Here is a 20,831-nt window from a genome sequence, read left to right on the forward strand (position 1 = left end):
TATTGAAGTAATGTTATAGTATGAAAACCTAAATAGAAAGAACTATTTTGATCATTCTCTTTCTCTCTTATTACATTACATAAAAGAAGTGTGCACCTGAGCCCTAGTGAAGGGGAAATGACCTTTGCAAGGATGAAGTGAAGGATGAAGTTCCTTGAGAAAGGTAATGCCTAGCAGAAGATGGTGGCCAGTTCTCTGAAAGGATAACTAATTTTTTCTTCTATCACAGCTTTGAGCAAATTATTTACTTTTTGTTCCTCTATTTCTTGTCTTCTAAAATAAGGTCAAGAACAGTAAATATATATCAAATTTGTGGTAAACTGATGTACTGAATAGGATCCTCAACTGGGAAGTGATAGTCAAGCTAGTGAGAGAAAAATGAATTGGATTTCAAGTGAAATTGAATTGTACTGTAACAGTGGTGAAGGAAGTAGCAAGAGAAGATATTTTCATGGCGCAGAACTAGTAGGCTCTTCTGATCCCTGGCTTATTCTCATTTTTTTGGTACCATGAGCATGGGAGGAAGTAAATTGTTTAACACTTATGTGATTCTAAGATTTCTTCTACTCCAACTGAACTGAATTTCACAGTAATTTTACCAGGAAAAGGATGTTACATATGTTTATGGATCCTGGAAGACCAGACTGGAGAAGGGAGTAAAATATTTCTGTTAGTTCCAACGCCTAGTTGGAAAGATTCATAGTTCCTTCTTTGTGAAGTTTTGAAAAGAGATCATGAGGCAAATATTCTTTGTGGCCCTAAGTATAGCATATATCTGAAGACAGTCTTCAAAGAATGTATGCCAGTGGTGGTGTATTGAAACAGCACTTTACAGTGCTAAGGTGTAATATTTACAGGTTCTACGTACTGTGGGGTGATCAACTGAGAATCTAGAGACTTGAATTCTGTTCTGAATTCTGCCTTCCTTGGATTTACACCATGCAAATAAAATTTAAGTGGTCTGGTCCTTCTGCAGAAAATTCTACAACATCTAAATCATTTGAATAAAGAATAAACCTGATTATGTCTTTAATTGATAAAGCCCATTATAAAGCATAATCCAAACCAGGAGAAGCACATGGCACCTCATAGTAAGAAGAAGGCATTCTTAATTATCAGATGACTTTACCATTAAGGAATTAAAAATAATAATAAACATCTTGGATATAATGGTTCAAAATATTCTTCATACTAATTTTTGTATGGATATGATGCCCACTTGTATAGTGCTGATTATTGCAACGAACAAATATGTAAATGACAAATTCGTGGTAATGATTTAAAATGATTTGTGGTTCTGTGTAATCAGATGCTGAGAACTTATCTGAAAGATTACAATGAGAACTAAGGAAGAGAAATTGGCAAATTTTCATCAGCTCTTGGTACAACGCCTTTGTACCAAAAGGTAGCTTCATCTTCCTGTCAGGTCTTGTAGTTTGTCCCAGTTCCATTCAGCCTGTGCTTCAGTCTTTAAACAGTAGAAATGGATGGTAGGGAGATGGTAGGGAGAATTCAGTAAATTGTAAATACAGTCAGTGAGAGCATTGCACTGTAAAGTATTGTTGGGATGTACTGTAGGTAACCTGCTCTGCTTTCATAACTTCTTACAAACCTCTTCCTTTGCATTCTCTTCTTCATTTATTAGAAAGAAGCAGCTGTTAGAAATAAGCAGCCGTCTTTGTACTTTTAAACAATCTAGAATTGTAGAGCTTCTTGTATGCTTGCAGAGTTTGGCTATTACATAAGACATATTGTTATAATCACACTTAACTAAATAGGTATTAATCTATAATTCCTATAGAATCATTAGCTCCATATTACTGATAAGATTAATTTTGTCTTAGAAAAGCAAATAAGTACACCCGAGACTTGTATTTCTGTCTTTTCAATCCCCAGTATGTTTTCCCCATACACTATATGTAGTTGTAGTAGTAATGTAGTTGTAGCATTATTATTGTTATTATTATTATTGTTGTTGTTGTTGTATTTTTCATCAAGCTTCATACCTATTCACTTTCCAGAACCAGTGGAGTCTGTCGAGGTCAGTTCAGTGATTTACATGACCATTTTTCTTTATTCATCATTGTAGAGTGGCCATGTTTATGAGGTCATTAGCTTGCCAGATATTCCAAGTCTTCTTTGTCCCCTGATGTATTGGAGTAGGAGATATTAGTCAAATAAGACAGGAAGCTAACTTCTTCCAAGAAACTTATTCTGGCTCGATGACTACAAATGTCTCTTTTTTCTTCTGATGAAAAAGGTTCATTTTCATAGTCTAAAATGATCAGCAAGGGACCACATAGATTAAAGATGATTTCAAGGGAGTGTAGGCCACCTTTCTATCATTTTCATTTCTGTGTGAACAAAGCCTCAGGTAAATCTTGTTTATGAAAACCAAATGAACTCAATCCTAGAATGTTCATTCCACCCTAGTAATTAGAGCTGCTGATTAACACCTCACATTCACAGCACTTGCATAAACATAAACCTAAGCAACAGCAACAGAAAGTGTCATTAGGACAATCTTAAGAACAAGAAACCTGTCACCTGCTGCTGACACTGAAGTTTGTTGATTGAGCTAAAAAATGTTGTTAGCATATAATACTGAAAAGTAATAGGCAATGATCTCTCCATAGTAGAGGTGAACTTGTTAAGTCACCAAGGGACCAGGGAGGAGCAGTCAAAGCGATTCTGAACTCGGGCCTGATTTTGCCCTTCATACCCTTGTTCTCATGCATCTTGACTTTAAAATAATGAAATGAATAGCATTTTGTTTTCTTCAGAAGAAATGAAAGATAGAAAGATAGCTTTAATGAAAATCAATATAGCTGGAGATGAAGTGGATGAGTACATAACATAAATCACTGTGGCTGTGCACAGAGTAGACTGGCAGGTTGTGTACATACTAAGTGATACCAACCATTTTCCAGTAAAATCAGAGACATGTTAGGGAAAATAATTCATTTTAATTTAACATAAGCAGGGGGGATAAGAATGGATAGAGAATGATTAAGAAGAGTGGAGTGGTTTGATATATAGTCATTGGTGTTGATGGAGTTTTCTGCATGTTTCCTAAATTCACTTCAAAACTTTTCTTTAAGGCTTTGTTTCATTTGATTTTTCATAACTTCACAAGGGAACAACTCATATTTGAATGTGAATTTTTACTTCTGCTTATATAAGAACCCTGTAAATGCCTTAATATAGAAGTACATTGTGGGTCACCATGCTAGCTGCAGAAATCCAACTAGAATAACCTGTTATCAGTGGGAATTTCACCAGTAGAGGGCAGGACCTATTTACTATATCTAGTTTACCTATATGTATATTGAGTTAAGTTATGGACTCAATGTTAAAAATGAGAGCTGAATTTCATTCTTGAAATACAAAGGGCAGAACAGCAAATAGGTTGTGAATATAGCTAACTCTGAATTATTGGACCCAATATGCTCACATTGATGAAAAGTCAGAATATAATTTACTTTTTAATTTTAATTCAAGATTATTCATATTCTGCTTCAAATTAAAGACTCTTTGAGGCTTTTTTCGTCATTAGAAGTGAGGCCACTGCTGAAGTAATACTTACATGGGGATTTTTTGCTCAAATATTTAAAATAATATTATAAAAACTGAGGACTCATTATATCCTGACAAATTTATTATTATATTCATTTTGAAACTAGTTGAATGAAAGAAATAAATGATTTACTGAAGGTCATTCAACAAATGGATGTTAAAGATGAAAACAGGAGCAAGAGCTTCAGTGATTAGCCTTGCAAACTAACACCTAGCTAGTATTCTTTCAAAATTTTCAAGGTATTGTGTGATGGCTATAATAAGCACATTAAATTACACCTTTTAATATTGTTGGTTTTAGAGGTTAGTATAGTTTGTTTGTTTGTTTGTTTGTTTGTTTTAAACTGTTCAATGGCTATTTTTGAAAGTCTCTAGTAATCTTCCTTGTTTGAAAACCCAAAATAAAATCTTTCACCAGATTTACTATTTTGGTATCAAAATGATAGCTCAGAGAACTCCACACAACAAAGGCAGTTGCACTCTGGTATGGGCATATAATGTGGAAACAGGTGTGCTAGAGAATGAAAGTATAGAATGAAAAGAAACTCCAAGGAGACAGAATGTTATATAAAAGAATGCTGTTAAATATACATAAGATTTACTATTAGCGTATGCTGTTTACATATAATGTCTAATAAACATATTTAACTAAAATTTAATACATTTCTGTGGTATAATTACATAAAGAAGATGTAGCAGAAAATGTAGCAGAAAAGAATGGAATGAAAAAAAGAAAGAAAAAAATTCACAGACCTTAGCACAAACTAACTCAGTTGCTTGCTGTGCACATAAGATTTTCTTTTGCAAACCTATTAAATGTTACCAGATAAATTTTGCTACTTTAATTGCATCTTCTTTTAGCCAATGAAGTGCATTTTGGTGGAACTTGTGACAAAAGGGAAAAAATGAATGTACTTTTACTCGCAGAGCCTATTTCAAGCCATATCTGAAATAGTAATGAACAAGTTGCTCCAATAATATTGACTCAATCAGATCATATGGTGAAACATTTCCAGACATATTGATAAATTCATTGATTCTTCCCATTCTTCTGGTCACTGGACTATAGAAAAAGGGATCACTAGCCATTTGACCTTCATTGTGTATTAAATAAACACCAGATGGTAAGGATTCATTCAGTAAATCTATTCTTTCTTTTTCATAGTCATGTTCACACTGTTGCTTCCCACTGAGTCTTTATCTTTATTTGTCATGGTGCCAAAGCTGCCTCTATAGCACCTTTCATGCATCACAGCTTTCAAATCTTGTCCCATTAGTTTCATTTTGTTTCTATCATAAATAATCTACCGCTTTCTCATACACTCTTTCATTACCTAATAATGTTCGGTCTTTGTACAAAAGGCTAAAGTATTAAAAGGTTAGTGAGTACAGTTTGCCCATTAGTATGTAGTCTGTATGACACTTTATTAAAAAGAAAAGTGTAAGTTACAGGTAATAATTATGAATTCTACGAAACTTCCATACTTTCAGTCACTAGAGATATTTTTTTGGTTTGAATGATGCTTCCATTTTAAACATGTTACTATCTAGAATTTCATGCCATGAAATTTTACCTAGTAACAGTTAGGTGCCTGGAACCTAGACATTTTGAATATCTGTCCAATAGATACACTCTGGAAAAATATGAAAGAAGGATTTACAACATCATAGTTAAGGGCTATTTGGATCCAGATTTAGATTTCTACATGACCCAAAGTTGAAAGTCAAGGTTGTGGTTCAGGAGTATCATTGATTCAATCTGATGAAAAAAACGTAACAATACAATTTGAAAAAGTGCATAGAATTATATACTTCTGTGAAAAAGAAGCCTGTAATTTTTTTCTCCTTCACTATACTCAAGAGGTAGTAAGAGACAAGTTATCACATCTCAGATCTGGTACTGACTGAAGAAAAGACTCTATCTATATATGGCATAAAAAATGTTTAGAATTGGTTTTATATTATAGAGTAATATAAGAGTTTACAATCAAAAAGAGTATACAATCAAAATTTGGTGTTTATTTAAAGTATGATGGCATTATCTCTGTCTACAAACCATGGTGTTTGAAATACCATGTGCTGTGAGTTCACCAAAGTTTTAAGTTTTTTTTATTATTATTATTGGTGGTGGTTTTGTTTTTTCTTTTTTCTTTTATTTGTTTATTTGTTTTTTGATTATTTAGGCATTTTAATGCAGGTATACTGAAAAGGAGAGAAATTATAAGGAAAAGCTTCTAATTCAGTAGCTTTCTGATAGTAGTCAATAAATAAGAGTCTGTTTTCATTCTCTGAGGACAAAGAAACACTAACGCTGCCAGAACCTTCTGAGGTTCCCAGGATCAGAGTGTATTCCGAGAGTTAATTTGCAGGTAGCATATCTTTTTCCAAATAAGTAGAATGGCAGCAAATATTCCCATGTCCCATCACTAATGCATCTTTTAGTATTAGGAAACACAGAGTTCAACATAGAAGTTTGGTCCCTATAGCTGAAACAGAAAAACAATATCTGAATTGAGTGAGAAAAGGAAGGGCTGTTGGGGGAGGGGGCAGGGGGGAGAGAGAGGGGGAATGACGGGTGTATTTTCTGCCTTCTTATTCTTATCTTCCTATTACGTTAGTATCGCAGGAGTCTAAGAATACTGGGAGAGAGGGATAAATGTCCAGCCTGTATAGGTCATGCCTACCTTATTGCCTAGGTGACACAACTGTGCAATCATCCATCTTTACATGCCCAGCTCACCTGCAGCAGGCAGTGCATAACACCCTGAGCACAGCTAGTTGGGAAGAACAATTAAGTTCTCAATGCATTTCTTATTCATGAGTCATTACTATATTGTCACTGCAGAAGTTTGGAATATTTTCTGGATTAACTCAAAGAAGCCATGTTTTAAAGGTGGAAAAATATTGTGAGTGCTTTTGTTGTGCTGCATATATCACTGTTAATGACTTGGAAAAATGTATTGCTAGGAAAAATAAGTAATAGCTTTGACTTTAAACTTAACCAGGAAAAAAAAAAAAAACACAAAAAACTTTAAAAGATAAATCTGTAATGCATGCTACCTCCTTCTGTGCAAATTTTCAAGTATTACTTCCTAAGAACAGCTTTTTAACTCAATCTATACTACAAGGAACAGAATTTGACACTGAACTAAATGGAACAGAAGAAATTGAAAGACAGTATCTCTGCTGTTCTGCATTGCCCAACATCTGTGTTTTCTTCAGAAACCTAACTTAAAAGTCCTATAGGTTTTACTCTTACTGTGGCTCCAACACAGAGCTAGCAATGCTGCAGTTCTATTCATTGTATCCTTTGTGATTATATTTCTGATCTGTTTAGTCCTAGGGAGAATGGTTTTAATCATCCTACTTCCATTTTATTTTCATTTTATTTTTAAGCTGTTAACGAAATGATACCATGCATTTAAAATATACCATTTATCCTATGGATGGTGTCTCCTGGATGACATTTACATTAAATAACTGACTCAAACACAATACAAAATTAATATTTCAGTTTACCTTCTTGTAGTTACAGTAAATAGAATAATATTACTTGGTTAAGATTATGTTGTATCCTTAAGTAAAAAAGCAAAAATATTTGGTGGAGGAGGAATGATGTCACTTTAACCTGCTATTCAGCTCTAAGAGCTGAAAAAGGCAGTGTAACCCCCTCATGCATAAATATATCACCTTAAGTTTATATTTCACTACTTTTAAAAAGTACTGAAGAATATGCCACAATATGTCTTGTTCTAGCAGCTGAAAAATTATGCTATGACTAAAATGACATCATTCTGCCTCCCACAGAATGTTTTGGCTCTGAGAGCTCAAGGAGCAGATGAAATTAACATAAAAATGTCACTGTCATACAGAAAGGAAGAAAAAATATTAACATCTTTTGCATTTCTTTCACAGATCTGAGTAGGAGGTCAGCATAAAGCATGTCACAAGAACTTTGAGGATGAAATAGAACCTTTTTCTGAGGGCCAGTACAATAAACATTGTTGAAATTTTCAAAATAGGGTTTACTGTAAATCAAAATGATTTGTAGGATTTGTGTTTCTTCCGTCCACTCGTAGTTGCTCCATAGGTTTCTTTCATTTGTCTTTATATTAACATTAGCCAATTTTTAAATTGTTCCCAAGTTCAGTTTAGAATAATCCCTAGCATACTTCAGTATTTCTTTGATTATTCTGTTTTATCTCAGAATCTCATATAAAAAAAAAAAAAAAGTTTCTATAAGTTTCTATTGTAGTTAATTCTTTGATGGTCAAACAGCATCTGAAATAAAGAGTTTACATCCCAGATATCAAAAAGGACATGGTAATTTGGAAAGAAAGCTAGACAATAACCAGGAGGGTAGGAGGGCAAAGTAAGAAACTGAACAAAGGTTACCAAAAAAAGGTTGAGGTCTCAGCTTACAATTCAACAGTGTGAAATTGAAATGTTTCTGTGCCTGTCACAAAAGACTTGTGATTTGATAGTCAATATCCCCTTTATTTTTAATTTTAACAGAATTTGCCATGAATAAAGTTGATGTGTAAGAATCTTGATGCTGTTTAACATCAAGTAGGGAGTGGCCTAGATGTTGATAGAAAATTAGTAAGCAGGAAGGAATAATGTGGAAATCAGATCTGTTTTGATCATGCTAATCTGAAGTGCCAGCTACATATTTGAGAGACATCAAGAAGGTAGGTCACAATCTTGGATGTGGGTAGGTGTTTAGTCAACAGCTAAGATTGTGAGATCCTGACATAAGGAATGAAGTGCAGAGAGTGAAAAATTACTGATTGGGGGCAGAGTAGTAGGAGAAATAAACTGAAAGAAGGAGGCTGGAATGGGAAGAGGCATCAAATGATGTTGCTGAAGGAAATAAGAGAAATGAGAATAACTAGTGAAGGAAGACAGTGATAAGATTTTTGATACACTTTAAAATGACCACAACTTTGTAAGATAAAACAGAACTTCTAAGTTGTGCCCAGAAAAATGGCACTGGGAAGTAACTAACAGTGCAGATGGCAATAACCAGGGAATTCTTGATAATATGTCTCTCATTATCTCATTATATTACTGGTCTAGATAAGACTGGAAGAAATTACATTAGCAACTAAGTGTTGACTTGATTGGGTTTTCATGGATGCTTTGGATGTTGTTTATGGAGTCACTAGGAAAATAAGGAAATAAAAATGAGACTTGTCTTATTTAATTTACTTTATTGATAATTATTGTAGGATGATTGCAGATACAGAAAAAAGCAACACAAATAAAAGATGTTTCTTTAATAATCAGCTCCAACCTAAAAGTCAAAATTATTAGAAAATGTCATATTTCGCTTCCTTGGTACAAACTTCCTTCCTAACTGATTTTATTCATTAGTGATAAAGACAACAATTTCCAATGTAGCTTCTATTTTTTTCTCTCCCTCTGCCCATCTCCCTCTCCCCCCCCCCTTTAAAGTATAGCTATGTTTGTTTATGGAACCAAATTGCTGAAACTGGGGCATCCAAATTAATAAGATGTACACATTACTGACCAAATGCAACAAATGGATGTAGAGAAGTCTCAGTGTTTACTTAAGGCCTTCTGCAACACAGGCAGAAAAATATTTAGGAAGAGGAGAACCAATCAGTGGTAGAGCAAAAATTCCAAAATGCCCACTTCCCCCGCCCTAACCCCAACCCCCAGCTGCCAGTATATCAGAAAATTACAAGTTGAAGTAAAAGTTCAAAAGTTTGGTCAGGAAGGCCACCTGAGTAAGAAAATTCAGTGGCAAGAAAATTCAGTAAACAGTGTTGACCTTCCAACATGAGTTTACTTAGCAGAAGCAGACATATTATGCCTATATTACGCCTAATATGAGAGGATGAATAAAAGATAGAAGAGCATCGAGAAGAGCAGTATGATTTATTCAGGTATGCATAATGTATAGGGAGTTTCAGATACTTGCTGAGGATTACATACATGGCAAGAAAGTTGAAATCTTGAAAGATCATGTGGGTGGAAGGCAAAGTTTGAGTCTCAAGAATTTGATGGAAATCACAGTTATGCTGAAGAACTATAAGACAAAGCCAATGAAGAGAAGTGAGAATGGAGAGAAACTGATCTTTGTAAAATGAAGTTGACCCAAAAATGGAATTGATTACTTAAACTGCTTGTAATATTAACAACAACAACAACAACAACAACAAAAATCCTAATGGATATTCTCCTTTAGCATAAATGAGACGTGATTTGTGACTTCAGCTGAGAAAATGCTGATCTTTCCTAGCTATTGATTTATAGAACAATCTATGCAAACCCCACGTATTGAGGAGTAACTGAAAAACATTTAACACGTCTTGAGGCTGGAGATCTAAGTTGCAATAGATAGTGAAGTAAACAGACTGAGAGGTACAATGGTAACCCTATAGTTCCTGGTGACTATGGCAACACTCTAGATTAGGTTTATCTTTGGTTTATCTGTATCTTATTGGATATGCAGTTTAAAAGGAATATATCTTCCAAGATATTAATTATGATGTTTGGCCTCTATTGCATATTGAAAATACTGCTTCTACTGAAGACAGCATCTGAATGACAAAATTAAAATTGTGGTATTACTGTCTGAATATGGTGTTGTTTAACTAAGAGGTGAGGCGTATACCTTGGACAAAATAAGCTCTCAGTTTGAATTTCATCTGTCAGTATCATATTACCAGGGGCCATACAATAACACTACAGTTTGTTGGTTGGTCCAGGGACAAACTCATGCTGCATGTGATTTCTCAGGAATAGGTATTTTAATATTGCCTGATTTACATTACAATATCATAAAATATGTCATTGAGGACAATACCGGTAAGTAAATAGGGGAGAGTATAGATTTATAGGTCACTTGCAGGTAGTTCTCAAAATATTTTGGATCTTAACAAATGGGGAGGATGGAGCATTTCTCCACATTCTAGTGCAACTTTGAATGTATGTCATTTTTTATAATATCAATTTCTCTGACACAATGATGTAATGAATTTTCTAAAAACTGTAAAAAAAGAAGGAGGAGAGTTTAGCTGTAGAAGAATAAAATTAGCCTTAAAAATTTTTGGCAAATTTCCATTTCCATATTAACCTACTTCAATGTGATTCAGATTCACAGATATGCATACATTATTAAGACATGCACAGCTGGCCAGATCTTGTGTTCTTTCATGCAAAAATTTCCTTATCATCAGATAATAAAGAAGGACCTTTTGCCTGTGAAAGATCAGAATCTGATCTACTTGGTTTATATAGTACTTGAAGTAATATTAAGAATTTGATCTATTGGAGCTTTGAATTTTAGTTCAAACTTAAATGGTTTAAACTTTTTCTAAACATTATGTTTGGTCTGACATATGAAATAATTGAATTCAATACTACATCGTAATATTCAGGAAGCTTAATTTTCCAGTTTTAGTATGAAATGGTATAAAAAATTTACTGTAGGTCAATGGGGTTGAATTATGTTTGTTATCCAGCAAACCACTAGTTTTGATTAACGAAAGTCTTCAGAGTCTTGGTCCACATTTATCTTTAAAGATTGTAAATGCTTTCTAAATAGGTATACAAATATATATGCACATACACAGCCTTCCAATGTATGTTGTACACATTTAATATAAAACTATTATACTTAGTCTTTTTGCATAACTGCTAGGTTTTAGAATTAGAGCTGCATTCATAATCTTAACAGAATACACAAACTCTTGTTTAAATTCCTGTTCTTTATTTGTTATTGAGATGTCTGTATATTTTATATATTCTATAATATAGACCTATATTCTAAGCATTACTAACCTTCTTACATGGTTTGTCTCACAGCCAGATTTGTCTTATACCATTATAGTTGAAAGAACATCATTAAGGAAGCTTTTCTTTTCAGTTCCTGATTGTGATTGCTAGCATATCAAATTTATTCCCTTGTAATCCAGATCATTTTCCAGAAGCTTTGAGAACTGTATGTAGTAGTTTGTTAGAGAGCTCACAGAAACTCTATACTGACAGACCAAAAAGCCCTTTGACTGTCACTTTACGTCATTAACAATTTCTAAAACCATTACAGATGGGCTGGACTGATTAGAACTGAGAGGGAGGATCTTTTTCCCAGCCAGAAATATCCCCTGAGAGTTCTCCTGCAAGTGAAGTTTGTAATGATTAATGGGAGAAAAATAGGACCGCCTGTCCCACAGTTGCCATACACTTTATTTAGGAAAGAGGTTATTTGCCTGTATTGGACATCTTTAGAAGTTAAATATTAACTAGATGATTTTTTTTAAAAAAGCAAACAAAATAAAAAACAAGCTCTATAGTCTAATTGCTCAGTTTTTCCTTGCCTTTCAATATTCACTTCTTAGTAGTTTCACTGTAATTTGTATAAATGGTGCTAAAACACTAAAATGTTTATCTTCTCCCCACCACACCTCCTTTCTATTCTGATGTTTTATTTCTGTAAATGAAAGCTACAGCTGGAATATTGTTTTACTACAAATCTCACACCAACACTGTTGGTTGTGATGTGACACCAGAGATTCTTATCTGTAGGCTGGGTTGGAATTATTAAACATTCTCACATTGTGCAAAGTGTTGAGGATGAACAGCAGTGCAGTGAGGTGCATCCAACACTTCTGTGCTTCCCACCTGATCCTTGAAATATGACTCCTTTAAAAGGCTAATATTTGCTTTATATAGAAGTGACAATATTCAAGCACTAACATGTACCAGAAATATTGCTGAATGTTCCTCTAACTTTTTTTCTGAAGATAATTTTCTGGGGAGAGGGAAGAAAGAATAAGGATCATTCAGATGAAAAGAAGTAAAACATTATATCTACAAAAAATATCTGCAGCAATTTTATAAGAGGAGAATTTTCAGTTAACCCAAGTGATTAGCTTTCTTTAAGCTGACATAATATTTTATCACCTTTAAAAATAAGGAACTAAAAAGGGAAGTGAAAATTCATTTTTGAATGGCGTATTTTATTTTATTTTTATCTAACAAACATTGATGTATTCACAGTGTCTTCATTTTCATGATAATTATTAAAAACACTAACATCAACATGGATTCAAGATCAACCTAACCACCTGAATAGTAAGTCTGTACTGCTTTTATGGAAACGTCAGCAAAAGGTGTAGAAAGGAAGTGACAGTAAACTAGTGTTGTGCTATAATTATATATACTTAAAATGCATGAACTAAAGTTAGCTCATTAGTCCAATTCTACTGAGTAACTGTATACCATATCACATGAATCTGATCATACAAGGCAAAAGGTCTACAATAATGCAGCTGTCATGGACATGGAATGCTACAAATGCCTGACACACATGAAATGATTTATTTCATAATGTACTATACTAAGATGGTTCACAGAAAGCCTATGGGGAAGCCTGGAGAAGAGATGTCTCCAGTGAGACCTAAGTGACAGTAAGTCTCTTAGAATGTAAAGGAGGCATATAAGAATGATGAAGACTTACCAGAGTCTGTAGTGACAGGACAAGGGGCAATGATTTTAAACTGAAATATAGTAGTCTTAGACTGTCTATAACAAAGAAATGTTTACAGTGCAAATGGTAAGATACCGGAGCAAGTTGCCCAAGGAAGTTAAGGATGCCCCCTCCCTGGAAGTTTTTTAAAGCCAGGTTGGATAGAACTTTGAGCAACCGAATCTAGTGCAAGATGTCCCTGTCCATGGCAGGGGTGCTGGACTAGGTGATCTTTAGGAGAACCTTCCAACCAAAACCATGCTATAATCCTATGAATTTTCTATGAGAATTTTTCCCTTCCTTGTGAGAGACAATGGTAAATATGATGTGATAATGGCTAAATATGATGTGATAATTAGTTTCCAAGGCTGTGGCACTGTTAAAAGTAACTACATAGTAAGATAATAGTTTCAAGCAACTGCAGGATAAATAAAAAACATTTCAAACAACAAGGAGGACAGGAACTGAAAGACAAAAAATCTTTCTAAATTGTAACCAAGATTACACAAAAATGCAAGAGAAAATTATTTGTTCTAAGTTATACTGCAATGAAATTTTAAGAAGAATTAAGACCATACATGAAAACTGAGAATTCAAAACACATTGTAGTTTGAAATTTACAATCTATCTTTCTTAAGTCAGTCTTGTAAAAACCCAGTCACTTGTTGCTTTGGAGCATGCATTATTTTTTTAATTACTGTTGTCATGGCACCAGGCAGTTTTAAATTTTAGAGTGCTAAGCAGTCATACTTAGGTTTAAATTGGTGGGAAGAACAGCAGGAAGAGCACCCTTGAAAATAAAGTTTGGTGGCAATGGATTTTGTAGTCAATATTTCTGATGATGTAATTTTGAGTTTAGCAAATGGAGATACTTGTTCCATATATATTTATATATATATAATGAGGAATAAGGGCTTATTACTCATTGGCTTATTCCTCATTTACTGATTCCATCATCCCCTAAGCTTTACCATTCTGTATCACAAATTTCATTCTGATTAATGTTCCTGGGTGGGTGGAAGAGCTCAATTTGCACCTTGTACTGGTATCAAAACTACTGTTTGATTATGCTTTTGTCAGCTTAATAGTTCTGTTTTCATAAACAGTTGGTGTCATAATACTACAATTGGTCCTACTGAATTATTTTGTCCATGTGAATTGAGAATACCTCAAGCATTACGAACAGTGAAGTAAAGGAAAGATGTAAAAGATGTCCTCAATTAGGTCTTTTCTAACCTTAGGAAAAGTAATGTCTTAAAAATCATTTTTTAAATTATTATATAGTCAAGATCTGTCTTCTAATTTAACTTCAGAAATACACCTTTCAAAGAGGTATTTATTGTATGTACTCATTAATGTATATAGAAGAGCTATCAAAGACAACAAAAGGAATATATATGGTAAGTTAGTCTTTTGATATTGTCACAAATCCATGCCTGTTGTTCTGTTACAAACATGTGAGAATGTTTCAAGAAAATGGTTGAAACTTATAAATTAAAGGTTCTTCAATATTGCATCTGGCTGTAACATCTAATTAACATTTTAAAGGCTACAGTTTAATTTAAATGAATGGCAGGCCTTTGACTGCACAAGACAGCTCATGAACATGATTACAACAAAGTAATTTCCCTTTGTCAGATACAGACTTTCAGTAATAGTGTTCTCTTAGCTTAATAAAGTTAAGCACCACTTACAATCGGCACTTCATTTTGCTTCTTTCTATTATATAGAATGGTGGTTGTTCAGTTCTTATAGCAGCCATCTGCGTAGGTGTTCATTTGTACTCTCCTGCTGTGTGGGTACTCTGTCTAATTCCCAAGCTTCTAGCTTTATAATAGTTTCACAAAATGCTGTTTGAATTTTTATAAGCTAGTTTTCATTATCATTAGTTGAATGTTCCAAAGCTTTATACTGCCCAATATGGTTCTATTTTGACTCATGTTTGTATGCATTGATAATGTCTCTGTGCTGTAATATTAGTGTTACAATATCCACTGGAAAAACTTGTTGTATGAGTAAGTTGAAATTTATAACGTTATAATTTATTCTATAATCTTCCCTTTCCCCCCAAATTAAATAAAATTATAGATATATTTCAAAATCATGATATAGTTTTCATTTAAAAGTTTGATTCATTTTCAAAGCAGCTGCAAAATTTGTGCAGGTTAAAGATATCCTAATGGGTGATATGTAATCTAATAAATTGGAACATTCTGATGCTGGTTTGTCACTATCTAAGACCCCTTGTTGTTGTTAGTTCCTGTAGTTCTGTCTCAGACAAAAGGGAAGGATGTGATGGAATGGTATTCTGTCATTTTTTCCATATTACTCTGCCCTCCTCACTCAAGTGAATTCAGCCATTATAACCCCTTAGCTTCGACTGTGTTAGAGCATTCCATAATAGAAGGTCCCCCTTGTGTTCCTCAAACATGTCTTGCATTCCCTTGGAGAGCCATATCTGGAAGAGCAATTAAGCATTGTTGTTTGCAGAAGGAAGCAAGACATCTACTAGTTAGGCCCTCCTTCATAGGGTCGCAGAATGCTTTAGAAGTAGTCATTAAATTTACAGCACTAGCTGAAGTATGTACTTTACACATGCATATTATAGTTATGGTGTGGATGATTAAACAGAGTCCTGCAAAGGAAAAAATAAAATTACTTTTTATGTTATTATTTACTTTTTGTAAAACCAACTAAGTGGCAAAGATGGAGTGAAGCTGTCATGGTTCTTTATATTTCCACATAAGCATGTGGAAGAAAGAATCATATTTTGCCTTAATAGTTTACTGTTGAGGGAATAGTTGTTACAAAAATATATTCCTGTTCAGTGTATCCTTCTAAAACTTCTACATGAAATACATGCAAATTCAAGAAAAATCAGAATTAAATCACTGTTTTCTGTAGTGAATATTTACTAGAAGTAGCCATCTATCTCATTTAGCTTTCCCACCCTATGTTAATGGAGTGATTAAAAAAAAATAAGTCAGCACTGAACTGGAGTAGAAAATACACTGTTAAATTTTTAGGAAATGAATTGCATTTTGAAATTTTTACAACTTAAAATTTTTGATTAAATATTTGTCAAGATTTATACCGTGTATCTTTGAAACAAAAATGTGTATCTTGAAAATGTTTCTTCTAATAAAATGACAAAGAATTATGCAATAAGCTCCTAAGTACTTGTCAGAAATGCTTTGAAATAATAATTAAATTCTTAGAAGTAATGTCATTTGTCTATCATACCTCAGGCAAACTTTTCCCAATTTTCTGTGCAAGAAACTTTTGCTTTCAGGAAATTCTCTATATCATCCCTACAACTGAGGACAGATTTGTTAAAAGTGTAGATCAAGCTCCGTTGTCACATGTGAAGGATAAAGGAGGCTGTGGAATCTGTTGGAGTTTTGGTATGAGTCTCATTCATGAATGCTTTGTTTTCTGAGAAATTATTTTATCTATGCTTTTACTGTCCATCTGAAAAAAATAAAAATGGAAGAAGTACAATTTTCTGCATGAATCTGAGTGGAAACAATACTCTGTCATCTTTGCTTACTAACTTTCAAGAGTTATTGTTTCATGCTATGACTGTAGGATAAATTCTGTGTAGTATGAATTCCAAGATGACTTGATACTACCTAGCAATTAGTGATATTGAGAATGCTACTTAATTTTTTACAAAACATTTTCAGAACATTAAAGTTGCTTTGTTTTTCCTTAAAATCTATGCTAGAAATTCCAGCCCAGTTAGGTCAAGGAGGCTTCTGTTGTTTTTCACTGCAGCCTTTTCACTTTCACTTCATGTAAATATCTGATCATCAGGGACTCCTTCAGTTTGCATCTGGCACTATGTAGTGTATTCTGAGGCAGGACAGTCTGTTAAGACTGGATCTTCATGGATCTATTTCTCATAAACTACAGAAGATTGTAAGAATTTCTGTAAATCACTCTGAAAGTGTAAAGATATTTTTTTCTCTTGTTTTGGATTCAGTTCATGCTCACTAATCTAAAAAGCCCTGCATGAGCCTAGGTCTAATTAATTCAATGATCTGCAAACTCCATGAGTCTTATCATGGCAACAGCAACAGACGATGCTTCTTAAATTTACATCCTCTAGTGTGCATGTAATAGGATCCGAACAGTCACAGAGAAGAATATTCAGTTATGGAATTTGTACCCAGTATTTTTGTATACCAGTATTTTGTATACCAGTAACTGAATCGAGTACGATTCTTTCCATTTGCAGACACTTGCAGTCAGAAGAATATTTTCTTATTGAGCATTAGATTTGTCCTGAAATGTGTACAAAATGATCATACAAATAAGAAGGCCTCAAGAAGGAGGAACTGTAGTTATGCTGCTGTTATGACTGGGGTTTAGCACAAGACAATTTATGTAAATAGCGTCAGGAAGAGTGACGGGCATTTTGAAAATAAATGTGGAAATATATACTGCAGCAATCCGACTGCCTTGAGATAAAATGAAAACATCAGGAGTCTTTGTGAGTTGTTTTACGGTTCAATTGAATTTTTATTTCAGTCCTAATTAATTCTTGAGCTTTAGTTAGTAATAAGAAAGCAAGTTACACGTTTTATTTATTTATTTTTTTAATGTTTGCTGAAAAGGACTAGGACTGCATCCAAATTTTTAAAGTACCAGTGAAACAAATACACTTTTTTATCTTAAAATCTACTCACAAAAAGTGCAGATGGCACCTCCAATAAATGACTGTCATGGACCAAGATCTTTTCTATGCAAATGACTAATGCATCACTACAATTCTGTCAGAGCAACAGAAAGAGGCTGCCAAAAAAAAATCATATCATAATCAGTGAGTGTTCCTGATTGTTCACTGTTTGTGGCACATATGGATCTTCTGAAATACAGAACACCTACCTAAAAGAAATACTCAAATCATTATGCATCATGAACTTTTGCATGTGTTTAGAATGTTTTAAGGAAACTATTTAGTCTACAATAAACAGACATATTTTCCCAGTGTCATTACAGCAATAGCTGTGTTAAAAAAAGAAACATAAAAAAATAAATAAATAAAATAAACAACACATTCAAATTTATGCTTTAATTTACAAAGCAATAATCAGAAGAGTTTGAAACTGAGCTGTCTCAAGCATTTTTCATTGGCTCATTGAAATTTATCTGTATTGTAAAAACTATGTATGTAAAATTAAAGTTAATTAAATTATTTTATATAAATATATATTATTATATATTAAAATAAATAAATAAATATGTATATGTTATTGTATATTATATAAATGATTAAAAATAATTTCTCAAATTAAATATTGGAGGAACAGGAAGCAAGAAGAAGATAATTATTCTACTTTTTATTGTATTGATTAGGGAATTTGGCTAACTTCTAACAGTCCAGTGTCCAGTGTGAAATATCACTAGATCCCAGTTCCTATACAGGAATTAAAAACACATCATTGTGCATAAAACACAAATGTTTAATGAAAACTTCTTAAGTATTGAAAACTGCATGCAGAACAAACAAATTCAATTCACAGAATTTTTGAAAATCATCTAAAATAAAAGAGAGAAAATCTAATTCTGGTGAAAGCCACCGACAAATTTAGAAGGAAATACTCAAAACAGAGATAAAATTAGTCTATTATTTCTTAAACACTAATTTAAAACTGAAATTCATGTTTAAATCACCTGTTTCTATGAGTCCCTGTAGCACTGTGAGAAGACCTTGACACTTCCTTTCAAACTGGCATGTTTTCAGCATAGATAGATTTGACTAGGGAATGAGCCCACAGGCTTATTAAAACTGTCACAAAGGTTATACCACAGAAAACAACTTAGAAAAAAAAAAAGAGTAACTGTTTGTTTTTTTCCAGGAGCAACAAGGACAAGAGAGAATAACTACTGCTGGCAGAATTAGTGTACCTCAATAGTTCAGATAACTTCACTGTACAGCCTCCTCTGTAACAAAGGCCATTCCCTCTTAATCATGTTATATCTTGAGTCATCTGAAGATGTCTAAGTCATTCAAGTTATTACAATCAGGGAGGTCTCTGAGATGGAAGAAATTTTAAAGATCCTTACAATCATTTCATCTGAATTAACCTATTCTTCAGATTATAGGATACCTTCAAAAAGGTATCTCATCTTTCTTTAAAGATTTGAAGTTATAAAGAAGTTCTTTGTTCCAGTTGTGTTATCATTTTCATTGTGAAATTCATGTCTTGCCTGAGTATGCCTAGTTCTTCATTTTTCATTCACTAAATCATGTAGCATTTTGTTTTGTTAGAGTAAGAAATCACCTATATATTTTTTTTCATTTTACATATTCCTATACTCAACAAATATCTTTTTAATCTAACTTTAGATAAATAAGTTTAATCCTGATGGAGTATGCTTCTCTATCTCAACCTGTTCTACTATGTGAATTCTTTCCTTCAATAAATTAAAAAATAATAATAATAAAAATAGTAAGAAGCCTTCATTATGCCTCGCATCACTTATGCCATTACTGCCATGTAACAAAATTGTCTTCCTATTTATATCACCCAACATTACTTGTAAGGTTAGGTATCTATTCTAAGCTGGTCAGGGTTCCCTTTGTAATAAAATAAGAAGTAGTTCTGCAATGTTTTAAGAAGGATGACTCACCATCTGGAATATTTGTATCTCTCTCTGACCTATGCCAGGAGCCCGGACTGCTGATAACATTAGACTACCTTTCAGGCAGCTACAATAGTTGAAAAGACTCCCAAATATATAGTGAGCTGTTTCCATTCCTTCACATGAGAGCTAATTTGATTAAATTAATTAAATCCTCTAGGCAAAACAGATGGGAAAAGCCTGCTTTGAAAATCTTTTTGAGACTTTGCCTCTAACTCCTTTACAGCTTCAGAACTTACACAGTTGTGCATACTCCCACCAATTTGTATTTAGGAAGCTGGGGCACTTTAACTTGAGAAAACACATGTGCAGGTAGACAGTGTTGTGAGTCTGCCTCTTCAAGGGGCTATGGAAAATAATCATTTAAAGCCTTCACAATATAGATTTAGCTGTTAATTTATTTCATAGTTCAGTTTTTAATCGGAAAAATAGAGATAGTTTATTTTTTATTTTGTTTGCTGACTGTGTTCTTTCATGTAATTTATAATCTTTTTTGAACAAGGGCCACCTCTCTGTTCTGTTTCTGAACAAAAATAGCACCTGAAGGTTGCAGTCTGTAGACAACATTACAACACAAATAATTACTGTTTATGTTATTTTATTATTTAGACTTTGACATCTGTTTTTTACAATACCCAGTGCAAGAGAACTTTAATCTCTTCTGCTACTTCCAGATTTGCTGTAACACAAACAAGGATAGCATGAAGGAAGTTTCTTTAGAGGCTTACAGAGGTTTGAGTACCTGCATCAACAGTGCTGGCACGTGACCTGCTCAACCAAAATTTTAGCTATTCTCTACATAGATTTTTTTTTCTCTACATAGAAGTATGTGGGTGTGCTTCTTTCCATAATTACAGTTGCTCTGGTTCATGAATATTAGGTTCTTAGAGTACATTAACAAAACAACTAAATAAGTTATGCTCTGGCCTTGATTTCCACTCAACCACTTGCAGTCGTTTCTGCTTTCACCAAATTTCTGTGTAAGACCTGCACCTGTTAACTTATACCTATCAATCAAAATGCCTTATTGTGCATTTTGGTCTTTGTGAAATAGAAATGAGAGAATCAGGTTTTGCTCTTTCAGTCTGGGCAACCAGGTTTAATT

General features: G+C 33.5%; 1 long non-coding RNA gene across 1 annotated transcript in view; it reads left to right on the plus strand.

The window, feature by feature from the left end:
- LOC137857648 (uncharacterized) overlaps positions 1 to 20,831 on the plus strand; it is a 695,515-nt gene that overhangs the window by 227,744 nt on the left and 446,940 nt on the right. The gene's annotated exons all lie outside the window — the stretch shown is intronic.

Source organism: Anas acuta, chromosome 5, assembly GCF_963932015.1.
Source record: "Anas acuta chromosome 5, bAnaAcu1.1, whole genome shotgun sequence".
NCBI lineage: Eukaryota > Metazoa > Chordata > Aves > Anseriformes > Anatidae > Anas > Anas acuta.